The sequence below is a fragment of the Saccopteryx leptura genome, chromosome 1 (assembly GCF_036850995.1).
Source record: "Saccopteryx leptura isolate mSacLep1 chromosome 1, mSacLep1_pri_phased_curated, whole genome shotgun sequence".
Lineage (NCBI taxonomy): Eukaryota > Metazoa > Chordata > Mammalia > Chiroptera > Emballonuridae > Saccopteryx > Saccopteryx leptura.
Window position 1 is genome coordinate 324383751 of NC_089503.1, and position 14897 is coordinate 324398647.

Sequence of the window (14897 nt, forward strand, 5' to 3'; positions counted from 1 at the left end):
GATGCCTTAACCCTACTGAGATTTTTCTTGTGATACAGACTTTGTTACAGTGACAGGAAAAGAAATTAGAAACTTCCTTAGAGATTATGGCATATTTTTGTTTGTGTTTCACATTATCAAAAAGTTAAGATCTTTATTTAACAGCTTCTTACTGAAAAATCTACCTCCAGTTTTTTAGGTTTTATAGTGTTAAAGAGAAAAAGTCATCTTCAACCTTAATGTTAAATGTCAGCCTTTTTCTTTCTTAGATGTGTGTGTTGCTTTCCCTTTCTTCATGGTTTATAAGTTTTTAGTAGATGTTTCTTTCTAATAAGAAACCACTTTTTAAAATTGACTAATAATTACAGATTAATCTAACATTGCTATCTGAAGAGAATTATTTTTGTTTTTTAGCATTGCTTTTTAATTCATAAAATTAATTATGTACAGTTGAAACAAATTTTATCATGCTAACTTCAGTACTTCAGTAATTGAACTTTTCATTTGACCATTTTGCCTAAAAAACCTTTTTTCCTCCAGGTATGAGCATTGCTAATTCTTGATACCAGTGTTTGTCAGATTAAATTTGTCTAATGTGACTTTTATTTGTGAATTGAGTGCTGCTTTCTTGTCCGCCTTCTTTATTCCTCCTTCTCCACCTGAACGTATTCCCAAAGGAGTGTAAAAGCACGATTCCTAGGAAAGAGGTATTTTCACACTTAGCACCAAAGGAGCTCCTGTAAAGGGCCCAGCGCACTGTACTGTGTGGGCATGACCTCCTTCCGTGTTGACCACACACCCCTTTCCCCCTTGCTGCCCTCCATCGTCCTCACCTTCTCTAAGACCCTCATCCTGGAGATGCTCCTCTGTTTTCCTCTGAGCTTTTGTGTAACTTGTTTCTTCTGCCTTGATATTTATTCTCTGCTTAGTTGTCCCCTACTAAACCCTTCAGGTTTCAGGTTTCTTTGAGAAGCTGTTTTTATTTTTAACTTCCCTGGCTCTGTCACCTCCCTATTATTAACTCTAATAACATAGTGTATGTCTTCACATTTCTAGCTACAGTTTTATCTTTTTTTTTTTTTTTTCTGGCTGTTTTTGATTATAATGCCACTTTTCATTATAAGATTGTAAGTCCCTTGAGGAAGGGCCTGTCTCTGGTTTTGCCCATTACTGTGTTTCCTGGCCTCACCAGTAGCTGGCACACAGTTGGTGCTCAGATAGTGTTTGCTGGATAAGTAAATGATAGATATAGGGGTCTTCAAAAGTCTGAATCTATTCTTAAAGGACTGGGCAGCAACCAACTTCAAGGAAAATTAAGAAAGTAATCTTGAGTTCTGTGGTAAATTGAATGTTTAGGTTGAGAGGAGAACAACTTGGAAACATGGAATGGCGTGGAAGGTTGCTTTGATTACCTTATTGAGGGATTTTTTTCTGCCTGTGGGCTGTAAACATCAGTGGATGCATGCTGATATTATAAAAAATGTTTCATTACATAAATTTACTCTTAACACTATTTAATCTAGTTAAAGTCATTTCTGTTAGACGTATTAAATTACCTCATTTCTCCTAAATTTAAGATATCCATCAGACTTAGCTCTTTTGCATGATACAGGCATCATTTGTCCACCAATTATTTTAAGTTGATATATTATTTTTTTCTTTTATTGCTATTCATTAAGCCCTAGAGGAGAAACATTTGAATCCTTTAAAATCTTTTATTTTTAAGAGAACAGAAAAATTACATTCTCCTGAAATATAGTTTATTATAAGATTACTCAATTATGTTCTTGAAATTTTATATGTAACAGATTTTTATTAACCTTACAATGTTCTCTTCATTTGCAAAGGGAATACTTTTTTTTTTTTAAGTGAGAAAGACAGGAAGGGAGCGAGATGAGCAGTATCAACTTCTAGTTGTGACACGTTAGATGTTCATTGATTACTTTCTCATATGTGCCTTAACTGGGGGGGGATGGGCTCCAGCTGAGCCAGTGACCCTTTGCTCAAGCCAGTGACTATGGGATCATGTTGATCCCATTCTCAAGCTAGTAGTCTTGGGATTTTGAACCTGAGACCTCACCACCCCTGGTCGGTACTCTGTGTGCCACCACCTGTCAGACACAAAGGGAATACTTTTTAATATGAAATATTTGTATTGTATTTTTCCTTTCATTGTTACTGACATTACTTTTTTTCCTAATTCTTTGAATTTTTCAGTTACTGAAATAACGTTCTTGTGACAAATGAATCAATGCAAAAGTGTAAAAAGAAAATAAAAAGTTAATGAATGACTTCTCTCTCTCCTCCCTCACCCCCAGTACTCCTACCTCTGAGGTATATTCAGTTTTTTCACGGCACATATAGACATGTATATACAAGTATGTACATATCTTCAGGCATTTGAGCTTTTTAAATTTGGTAATCACTGGTGTCTGGAATTATAGCAAAAGGACAGAGCACAGTGGAACAGTTTGTCACATGATGTTTAGAAATTTTTAGGCTATAAACTATGTAAGTTTAGATCTATCCTGTACAGTCTACAGATCTTTAGCCAAAAAGTCAAAAGAAAAATTGCTGTGTGTAATTTCAGGGGTAAAAAAGGCAACAAAACTAATTTTATTTTTGAGAAACTGGTTTTCTTTATATTAGGTTCATTATAGAACACCAGGGAATATACATAATCATTCAGACCTGGAAAGTGAAGTGCATGCTCCATCCACTTCCTCTGTTACACTGTAGTCATATAGTATCTCTGTTTTTGTGTGTCTGATCAGTATAAATCCTTTATAGAAGTTATCAGCTTTTCCATTCATTTTCTCATTGCTGCTGTTTTCTTTGGTGTACCTCTTCATGATCTGTGTTGCAAAATTTGAAGATAGTAAAAGTTGCTTTGTTCTCTCACTAGGTACTATTTTTTTAAATAATATTATTGTGTAATATTCCTGTTAGTTCTGTTTTACACCTCCAGAATGCTTTGCATGAAAATAGTTATAACTATGGGGCTTTATATAAATTGTTTATATGTCTGTGTAGCCAATACATAAATGCATATTGTACATAAAAAGTAAAGTTAGTTAAGTTACATATATAATAATTTGTCATTAATTTTGTTTGAAAGATTCCATATAGTAGTAACAAAGCTGAGTTAAATCAAGTGTTCCAGACTGATGAAGTGATTTCATTAGATTATTTGATAGTTTATTTATGTGATTTTTTTGTATTACAGAATTAGCTTGCAGTAAATATATATAATTATCAGGTTAAATAATATAAAAAAAGTATTGACTCTTCTATCATATTCACTTTTGTCAAATACTTTGTATGTTCAGTATTTTTTTAATTCTGTTGAAAATAAAACCTAATTTACATACATGTTTATTTTATACTATTAGAATTATTTATATTTTAAATAACAGTAATATAGAGCAGGAAAGTACTAAAACAATTTTTGCTTATAATCATTTTTCTTTCTCTTATAATACCATAAAAAATTTTCTAGGAAGCTATTCAGAATATTTTACATTAAATTATCAAAAGTTAATTTGATAGCTATTTATTTCATTGTAGAAAATGATATATCGAATCTCTGTATTAACTGGTTTCCAAATGATATTTGGACTTTGAAATAGTTGGGAGATATATTTAATTTAATAAGTTTAGTTACCATAGGAATTTATTGACTATATATTTTTTGCCATCTTTTGATAAGACTGAACAAACAGAATTTTTATTAAAGCTGAGTATAAAAATTTGTATCCCAAGGAAATCTGATACTATTCAAATGTTTTCTCAGAATGTGAATAAGGGAGCTGAACATTCGGTCTAAATTATTACAGATTTTCACCATCTTGTGTGGAGCTGGGTTTTAAATAGTTTTTTGTTGTCATAGTGGCATATTTAAGTGTGGAGTAAGAAGAAAGAAATGTTCCTGTAGTTAATGTTGTGAAACAGGATTCTGTTTTAATAGAATAACATAGTCTCAGATCTCATCTCTTCTCTCTCCCTCTGTTTATTTTTGGTCTTATAAATTAGTAGATGGGAAACATAGCTCTAACTATATCATAACAGTGAGCATTTTCTAATTGTCCAGCATTCATCAAGTTAGTGGCTGCTCCTAAAATGTGGTCAGAGACCTGTTAAGTCTTGTGAAGGGTCTAAAACATTACCCTGCATGCATGCAAACCTGCCACAGGCTAAATTCTTTACACACATATACACACTGACAAATAGAAATAGAAAACATTGGATTAGGAAACAGACCTTATATTGATTCACAGTGCATCTTGTTGGTCACCCCTCCCTAGCTTCCCACGGGGCAACATGGTAAGATTACCTCTGTGCACATGGGTTGCACCATCGGAGACTAGCTCAAAAATTATGAAACTTGGAGCTTATATAGTTGCTACTGGCACACCTGCTCATCTTGTTGCTTTGGTGGGGAAGGAAGGAAAGAGAAAGAAAGAAGGGGTAGAGGGAGAAGGTGGAAGGAGAAAGAAGACAGAAAGAACTAAACCAACTGACCTACCCTGGGAATCTTTCACTCTGGAATATAATCAGATTCTCTCTTGAGGAAGAGGAAGGGAAGCCTGTACCCTGGAATTTAAGCTTCTGCTTAAAAGATAAGGAAGGACTCTAGGTTTTATTACTCTTAGAACAGGAGAAAATGGCTCTGGAGGAATGGAGACATTCTCTGCCATTAAAGAACTTCAGATTTCACTGCTCAAGAGTCCTGGCATTGTAGGAACAATAAGAACTTCAGGGAGGATTATTTTCCAAAAAGGCCTAATGTAATCTGGAAGCAGAGTGTTCTCTAGTAAACTATCCCAGTAAGACAGCAGTCTGCTATTTACTCTAGTGTGTCCGTAAAGTCATGGTGCACTTTTGACCAGTCACAGGAAAGCAACAAAAGACGATAGAAATGTGAAATCTGCACCAAATAAAAGAAAAACCATCCCAGTTTCTGTAGGATGATGTGGCAGCATGTGCGCATGCGCAGATGATGACGTAACACTGTGTATACAGCGGAGCAGCCCACGGCCATGCCAGTCGAGATGTGGACGGTACAGAGGAAAGTTAAGTGTGTTCTGTGGCTCACTAAATTCAAATCCGTGACCAAAGTGCAACGTGAATATTGGCGCATTTATAACGAAGTGCCACCACAGGAATAACATTACTTGGTGGGATAAGCAGTTGAAGGAAACCAGCAGTTTGGTGGAGAAACACTGTTCTGGTAGGCCATCAGTCATTGACGAGTCTGTAGAGACTATACGGGATAGCTACCTAAGGAGCCCTAAAAAATCTGTGCATGAGCCCACATTGAACTGCACTGAATAGGTATGAAACTGGGAGAGTTTTCCTTTTATTTGGTGCAGATTTCACATTTCTATCATCTTTTGTTGTTTCCTGTGACCTGTCAAAAGTGCACCATGACTTTACGGACACACTGTACTACTGTCTACTTTTAAAAAGGAAAATGCTAGGAAAAGAAAAAAAAATAACTTTCTAACCTTACCTACATTGCATACCCTCTCCAGTAATCTTTTTGTTCTGTTCTTCCTGTACCTACACCTCTCTCTCTCTCTTTCTCTCTCTCTCTCTCTCTTTTTTTTTTTTTTACTACGCCATTACTTTGTCTTCTAGTTGTATTTTTATATCATATTGGGGAAAGCCAGTGAATTTAAATGAATTACTAGATGGTCAAATGGCAATGTGCATTTTCAAAAAAAGTGTGGTATCTGTGGTTGTGCAAATTTTTTTCTTGTTTTTCTTTTTTCTTAGTAAAGAATGTCAATTGAAGAGTACAGTACAGCTTTGTGGAGAAATGAGGTGTTTTTCATTTGTGTTTGTGAAAATGGTCTAAAGAAATGGAGATAACTAAGAGCAAATCTAAGAGGAATTAAAATGTTGTGATTTTTTTTCCCCTTCATAGCAGTACAGTTTTAATTAGTAAATTTTACTGAGAGTGTATTGCCTTACTCAGCTTCCTTCTGCTCAAGTGAGTCTTTTTATAAGTATAAATATATTCTTTTAGGAAGACTCTTATCAAGTGTGTTACTTCAGAATATTAAATGCACAGTTAGATGTTAAGGAACTATAACTACTGATTACTGTTTAAGAAAATAAGTAAAAAAAATACAGAAGGAAGCCTTAAGAATATATTTTTATGTTATGATTTTATGGAATTAGAGTCAATCCAGAACATCTTATGATGTTAACAATAAGCTTTCAAGTCCAATGCAGTGTGTAGAAATTAAATTGTTAGCATACTAATGAATTTTACTTGCTTAGTAATAGACTAGTTGATCTTGCTTAGTTTACTCTACAGTATACATGTTGCTATTTGGGAGCTATCAAATAACAAATGTCAGTACATTTTGGGCTGTCATGGAGTTTGGTAAAATATTTTTGGTGTGTGATACTGTAATGTATTAAAGAAAGAATCTTTATTATGTGTTATCAACCTTTTTTGGATTGACCTAAGTTTAGCAGTGAATTAAGTTGATCCACATTTGTCCTATGGGGACTGACTAGGAGCAGTTTAGTTTGGGTCACATTATTAAGATTTTAGTCATATTTAAGAACATCATTGGCACAGCCTGAATTCATAGTGCTTGGATTTTTGAAACTTCATCATTAAATTCTCTCACATTATATTATTCATTAAAAGTAGTTGGCTTCCATATATGTATATGTTTCTTAAATTTTTAATTTATGTGTGTCTATGTATAAACTTCTTTAAATGAATATACTTATAATCTTTTAATATTTGTAATATAGGCTGAAATTTAAAATGGAAATAGAATTATAGATTTATAAACTTCTAAGTTACTGAGAATGGTTCATGATTTGGGATCTATTCTGTAGTCTGTTTGCCTTGTTAAGGTCAGAGTCATGGTGAGTAGAGTACCAAATATAGACACTACTACATTTTCTGTTAGCACATGAACTATACATATCTGGGTCATCAGTCTTAATCTTAGATATTGAACAGAATAGAGATGGTTTTTAATGCTAATCTAAGGCAATACTGGCAATACTCAGTAAATATTTATTGAATACCCAGTGTATGCCAGAGACTATGCTGATGACAGAATGCAGACACTGTGTTAGTGTTGTTTATAATCTGTCTAATGAGAGAAACAAAGGTTAATCTAAATAACTATTCTTAAAATATAAATTAAAGATTTGATAAACATTCACCCACTCATTTTAAATCTGATGAGATTTTCTAGCTCCATCATTCCTTCCATTTAGTAGAATGGAAGGAAGTACTTTCTTCCTCTCTTATTTATTAATTTATTTCTCTATGGATTCAGGATCTTATTTACTCAAAGAGTTATAGCTCATTATTCTGTTACTTACTTTGATAATCATAGTGGCCCACATTTGGCAAAGGGAACCACTTCAAGCTGACTTCTTTGTCTTGTTCACATTATTCTTTTCTGATATATCATTTCTGCAAGCAAAACTGTTTCCTTTTTAGTAGAGAATGGTATTTAAAGAACAGTGAAAAGTGTTTTATTTTTTTAAATGCATATTTTACTGATTTTTTTTCCAAGAATACTATTCAGAAGAATGAAAGAGTTGGTTGGTTTCCAGAATTTTCAACCTTCTAACAAAAAAGAAATACAGTGTCTAGCAGTTTCTTTTGACTTGGAGAGTTCCTCTTAGAGCTGTTACTTTCAGACGGCTCCAGGGTGCTGTGAGGGTAGACAGACTTCAAGGTTGGGAGTTGGAGAGGTGGACTGTTGGGAGAGATAAATGAGATTGGAATCTCTCAGGTCCACTTAAGTAACTTTAATCTTTTATGTATAGATATATAACATGTATAACCATATATGTGTGTGCGTTTGTGTGTCTGTCAAGCTTTTGTAAAAGAGTTTGTTGGAAGAAAAAATTACACAGCCAAAATAAGTTTTTTAAACCGCTGTCCTACATTAGTTTTTCATAGTTTACAAAAAGTTCAGTAGTTTCTGTTCTTGTGGAGATACCAGGTAGACTGATCTTTCACATATGGAATATCAGTTTAGCTTTTCATGTAGAGATGGGATTTGGTCTTCCACTTTGTCATGTTTCAACCATGTACCAAGCAAACCAGTAGATTTCCCTTGTGGGCGTCCAGTAACAGCTTCAATACTAATTGGGTATATTGGCTGAATGCAGTAACCTAAAAGTTTTCACCAGGCAACTATGATTCTTCCATCGCTCACATCAAATGCAGAGTCATGAATTTGCATATGTAAGACAGATCTGTAGCTAAAAACGCTATACCAACTCGACAAAGTGGGGCTTAGCCTTTCGGCAGCATCCCTGCCGCCAGTGCTGTGGGTAATAGTCACTAATTGTGAACTCTGCACACAGACTCTTGCATAGTTACTACTGTCTTAACTGACCAAAACTTAATACTCCTCAGTTTGTTGATTTGAGTAAATGATTTTTACATAAAAACCTACATAAAAATCATTCGAGTAAATGATTTTTACATAAGAAGAATCAGCTTTTTGTTATAAATACATTTGTCCACAAAAAACAGTTATGGGCATGTCACAGGTATATATATTACTATCATGTGTGATATAAAGAAGAATAGACTTAGTAAATAGGTATCTTTTTTTTTTTTTTTTCCTGAAGTTGGAAACGGGGAGGCAGTCAGACTCTGCATGCGCCAGACCGGGATCCACCAGGCACGCCCACCAGGGGGTGATGCTCTGCCCATCAGGGGCGTTGCTCTGTTGCAACCAGAGCCATTCTAACACCTGAGGCAGAGGCCACAGAGCTATCCTCAGTGCCCAGACCATCTTTGCTCCAATGGAGCCACAGCTGCAGGAGGGGAAGAGAGAGACAGAGAGGAAGGAGAGGGGGAGGGGTGGAGAAGCAGATGGGTCCTTCTCCTGTGTGCCCTGGCCGGGAATCGAACCCGGGACTCCTGTACGCAAGGCCGACGCTCTACCCCTGAGCCAACCGGCCAGGGCTAAATAAGTATCTTAAAATATTCTATTATTACAATTTGAATCACTACTAAAAGTCCTGTTGAAATATATTATTTGCTTGAAAATTAAGATGGAAAACACTCTAATTTTTTCCTCTTAAATTGTAGATTATATGTGTTAAATCTGTTTTTATCAACTTCTGATCAGGTCCCTAATATTTTATTTCAGATGAAAAGTATTTTAAAACATTTAATAGATCATTATGTTATGTTGACATTGAATTTATGAAAGCATCATAAGTTTCATTAGTCTACCTTCTTTTTGGAGATGACAAAAAGCCTAATAATATGCCCAAACTCAGACATCTAATAAACTTTGCAATTGAAACTAGATTCTTGGCCCTTTCAATGTTTTTACCCCCACAAAACTGGCATTTTTGGGGGAGGGGAAGAGCACAAAGAAAACCAGATAGAAGGTGACGGAAGACAATTTGACTTTGGGTGATGGGTATGCAGCATAATCAGATGTCAAAATAATCTGGAGATGTTTTCTCTCAACATATGTACCCTGATTTATCAATGTCACTGCATTAAATTTAATAATTAAAAAAAACTGGCATTTTTATTTAACCAGTTATTGCCCTGTAGAGAGTAGAGAATGTAGAAAATGCTTTTAAATTCCATCCGAGAAATCGGCCTGAGGAAATCATCAACAGGATATGCAAAAAATATTTAGCAAACCAGTAATTTTCAGTGATATTTTTAAAGATTTAGTCCTTACAAAAATATATATATTTTTTAAATCATATTTTTCACATTTTTAATAAATGAATACCAATATATTACTTCTAAATTCTTTCAAGTTTCTCAGTAGAGTTGTTCAAATTGATACCTCTGATAATAAAGTCATATTATACTGTAATAATCAAGGTGTATACTTGTTAGTATAAATATTAAAAAAATAAAGAACATAGAACTCATCCAGTGTCTAATCATAAACAGCCTTGAGAACTGGTGATGTTTAGCTGAGAAAAGAGCTGTCATACTGGAGATATGATAGAGGTGTTCAAATAATTGAAGAATTGTTATGGTAAAAAACAAGTGCATCTGTTTCCCATTGCTGAGAACAGTACTGATCTTGGTCCCAGTGAGTGGGATGTATAAGGATCAGATTTGGGGTAAATCCGAGGGAAACATTACTTTGTAAAACAAATAAAGCCTTTATTTTCCCTCCTGTGTGGGCTTTTATGTGCCAGATTCCTTTCTCATACTTTTGAAGTATTGTTTGTTGTCCCTACAGCAGCCTTGCAAGGGTCAGCATTTTACAGGTGAAAACTGAGGCACAGGTAAATTTGCCCAAGTTTATTTAGTATATAAATGCAGAGTTATGATTGAAACATAGTCTATTTGATTCTAAAACACCACTGGTATTCAAAATAAGTCTATTTCTTGTATCAGTTAATTTGGCATCACATAAGAGTTATAGATTACTAAGAAATTTTTTTAAACAAAAAAAGGTATACCGATTAGTTTCAGTATACCATTAATTATGAGCAATTAAAATTAATATTCTTGATTAAGTTTATTTAGTTTTATATGTTATAAAAATCAGATGAAAATTAAAACTTTATACTTAAGACAATTTTAAGGTATAAAATTTCATCTATAGGAGGATATACAATACTGTTGAACTTATTTAAGTTTATAAATATATTGAATAAGCTCCAAAGAGAAATACAGATCTCAAATTGAATGTATAAATATATATAGTAACCATATAAAACAAAACCTGAGTTAAGAATTTATAAATAATTTATTTAAGCATCGGTTGGATTACATATATTACTTATAAAAAATATATGCTTAATGCCTTAAGAAAATTAATGCTTAAGAAAATACTGTTTTTAATAAGTTGAAGAAACAGTTTATAGGAAATGAAGAATGCACTCAAAAGAATGCATTTCAAAAATTCTACTTTTTTCTCTTTATTTTTTGTGGTCTTAACATTTTGGAGACTGTATTGAAATATGAATGTCTTATGCTTCTAATTAAATTGTATGATGCCCTGATATAGTGAATTGATTATAAGATAATATTTTACAGGACTTAGCTAGAAATGTGACGGTATGTGTTTTTGCTATCATAGTACATATATAATAGAATAAGTCCTCCAACTTTTGTTTTCTTTATTATACATTTTGATAACAAGTATCTTTTAGTTAGTAGATGTAAAGTATTATGGATTTCTTTTAACCAAATATGGCAGTTAAAGTTCTATTCAACTCAAACACAGAAACTGATAGTTATTAAAACAATGCCTTTAAAGAAATTGCTGAAGAATATATATCACATTGAGTGATGCCGTAAATATAATTCAGTAATGATAACTTGGGTATATTTATCAGTTAAAAGCTTAGTTTTCTTGAGGAGGAACTGCAGATTCTCAGTGTGAGAGTCCGGAGGTGGCTGTGAACTGCCAAGTGTAGATCTGATTACACGGTGTGAAGCTGTGGGACCACTTCTCTCTGCTCCAGATTCTGTTCCTTGGATTATTTGCATAATATAATTCATGAAAACTCATCAGTGAATTATACAGTTTTCTCATATATGTAGTTTTAGGGAAAGATTAATTTACCTTATTTAAGGTAGTTTTTATTTTTTTGTATATCTGCTAAATATTTAACCAGGTAGTTTTAAGCTAAAATATATGCTTTGGTAATTTAGTTGGTTGCCAGAAATATGTAATAAATACTAGTTATTATGCCCATGATTAATAAAATTGAGAATTTTAAAATTTATTACTTTTATCCCTAATTTTAGTAGAAATTTTATTTATATAATCCAAAATGTAGTATCAAATTTTCTATTACAGAGCATAAGAATGTTTTCTTTATTCAATGCCTATCAGTAGGATATTATTTTGGTTAATGAATTGGATTAATTTGATTCATTATAGACATAGTAGCTTTGATTTAGGACCTATCTTTAATTCAAAGTTTAGAATTTTGGTGTGTTATTTTTTTTTTTAAGATGCTCTCAGAATGGGTCATTTTATAAGTTTTTTAAATCACAAGTTTCAAATTTGCAATGGCATTAAAATAAACATATACATAGCTTTACAACATCAAAAGACTAATCATTAGCAATTTTAGTTTATTAACTATCAGAAAAATTAATTATCTAATTGAATAATTGGAACTTAGCTTGATACCTCGTATTCTATTAGAAGGTATTAATTAGTAAAAGTATTAACTAAGCTCATATCCTATTATACATAAACTGAAATGCAGGTCTATGTTCAAAATAATAAATTGCTTTTGTGAAAGCTGGTCTTTTTTAGCTTTGAAAATTTAGCAATCATTTAGTGAGTGCCCACTGATAAGGTGATAGCTGGGAAAGTGACATGGGGGATGGCAAGGGACCTCGGAATCAGTGGGATGCAAGCTTGCTCTCGGGCAGCACCTAAGGAGCGAATATAATGATGAAAAGAAGGAAGGTTTTGGAATGTCAAGTGTGAGGCTGATTCCCTGTTCTGCTCTTGAATGAGTAACAAGTTATAGAAACTCTGAGCTTCTGTTTTTTCATCTATAAAATACTAATAGAATTACCTACTTAAATGTGTTGTTAATAGTAACATAGATCACTATGTACTAGGTTCATGGCACCTAGTACAGAGTCTTTATTAATTAAGCACTTAATATATCTTGATAATTTACTTTTTTCTGATAATTTATGCTTAGTTTTAGTAGTTATTAACAACAGTGGAAAGAGTCATGTACATCTGGATATAACACAATGTACAAGTATGAAAAGTGTTGTGGGAATGATTTATTTTCCCTGGAGATACTGGAGACAAATCATTAGAACTGGCCTTAAAATTCCCACAGATGAAGTTGGCAGCAGAACCAATAAAGTAAAACAGAGCTGAAGGCTTAGAAATATACAAATGCATGGAGATTTTGAACAATGGGAAGAAAGATTTAGAGAGATGATACCTTAAGGCCAATAATGAAGAAACGTGGAATGTAGTGACCCTCTGAAAGAGGACCCCACTTAATTTCTAGATTATGCTCTCCTTTTTTCTTTATTCTTCTTCTTTCTTTTCCTGTCTTTGTTTGTTTTCTTCCTTTCTGTAGTTGTTCATGTAGTGGATGACAGCTTCTTTGTTCACCATCTTCCCAGACTTGAATCTTGCACCACAGTAACTAGATAATAGTTCCAGAACCACAGGAAGTGGTGCTGGGCTTACCCACTGTTAGGTCTCCAGTACCTGTCGTGTAATTACTCACAGACTCACAGAGGAGCTAAATAAAGCACAAAAATAGCTGAAAATAAAAGGTAGTCTGTGATGAATTCTTTGAAGGCTCAAAAGAATAAAATATCACATGTATCTGGAATCATTAGGGAATGTTTTATTATTTTAACTTAACCACAATTGTAACATTCATCTCCTCCCATGTAGGTATAAGGGTTTCTATTATATTTTTTAATGAAGTTTTACAAACTTGTATGTATTTTTCTGTCAGTTCAGTGGCTACAAAGCTTATTTTGTAAAGTGTAAATGAAAGTTACTTTTGTAAGCTGTTTCTCAAAAAATCATATTAACTCTCAGAGATACCTCTTTAAGTACTTTCTTGCTCATCTACACTCTTTGTAAAAGTCAGAGCCCTCTTTTTTTTTTTTTCTTTTACTAATCCCCCCTTTAAAAAATTGCCCTGTGGGGCAAGGGAGATATTGAGGGAGTACGGGGGGGGGGGGGTGCATTCGGAGACACGAGAATTTGTGTAAACACAGTAAGTTAAATTTAAAAATAAATAAAAATTGCCCTGTCTACTCCTGTAAGTTTACAATTCTAAAACTATGTTTAGATGTTTCCTGTTTTGTCTACCTTTTTATTTTATACTTCCTTGAGTAATAGTTTTTATTATCATATGTTTATTACTTTACAAAAAAATTGTATTTTTTTACGATGATGACTTTCTCACTGTTCATTTGAATATCTTTCTCTAACAGAAAATTTATTTTTCAAGTATCACTTTAAGTGGTATTATTTTTTGAGTCTGGAATGAATTTTTTATCTTAGTATATGTTTTATAGTGAGGCTGTGCTTAGCTTTTCCGCATGCCAGTTGCTGCTAGTCTATGTTCACCACCATATAGATTTTCTCTCTTCTCTGAACCTTTGATTTCTGTGTACTTTCTCTTGAAATACTATTATTTTCTTCTGCTAGACCATGTCTCTCCTCTTCTTAAAGCATTTCCAGGTGAACTAAAAGATAAATTTGTCTCTGAGACCAAAAGTGCATTGTTAAATATGTATTCTTTAAATGTTTACCTTGACCCAATAAATCTTTTAGTAATAAAATAAGAATATCAAATATACCAGTACAGTATAAATTATAAATACACTGTTATAACCTCAGTGTTTTCATTTCTCCTGTTCACCATAATTTATATATTTAATTATGAAACTGTTAAAGTGTTTCAATAGGTAAGACAAACAATACAAAATATACAAAGGCAGTGTTATCTCTTTATCTCCCTTTCATCCCATTTCTGTTTTGCTAGATAACTACTGTGGTGGGTGTCAATTCATATTTCTATTTCTAAACACCCACGGACACACACACATTCTTTACCTATACATTAGGATAATGTTATAGAAATTATTCAACTTGATATATTTCATATAGCACTATATCATGGATATCTTCTCAGATCTTCATGAATTTTCAGAGCCATGCAGCATTCTTGAAGTACAGTATCTTTTTAATGTTTATGACTATTTTCACTTCCTTGTCTATAAATTTTCCATAAACCAGAAGAAAATGCTGACAGATTTAAAGAAGAATTCACTGTTTTCATACTTAACAAGATACCGTAAACAAAGTAAAAAGGTAAAGCATAAAATAGGAAAAGACAAAGCATATTATCTTCCAAATACAAAGAGCACCTATAAATTGACAAGAAAAAAATACCCATTAGTAAAG

The 14897-nt window shown here is 33.1% G+C and overlaps 1 protein-coding gene and 1 non-coding gene across 2 annotated transcripts in view; one reads left to right on the plus strand and one right to left on the minus strand.

Annotated features, from left to right (window-relative positions):
• The window catches only part of ASCC3 (activating signal cointegrator 1 complex subunit 3), a 351207-nt gene that overhangs the window by 147651 nt on the left and 188659 nt on the right, over positions 1–14897 (plus strand). The gene's annotated exons all lie outside the window — the stretch shown is intronic.
• TRNAA-UGC (transfer RNA alanine (anticodon UGC)) lies at positions 8876–8951 on the minus strand. The gene has a single exon. It is a non-coding gene; the product is annotated as a tRNA-Ala (tRNA).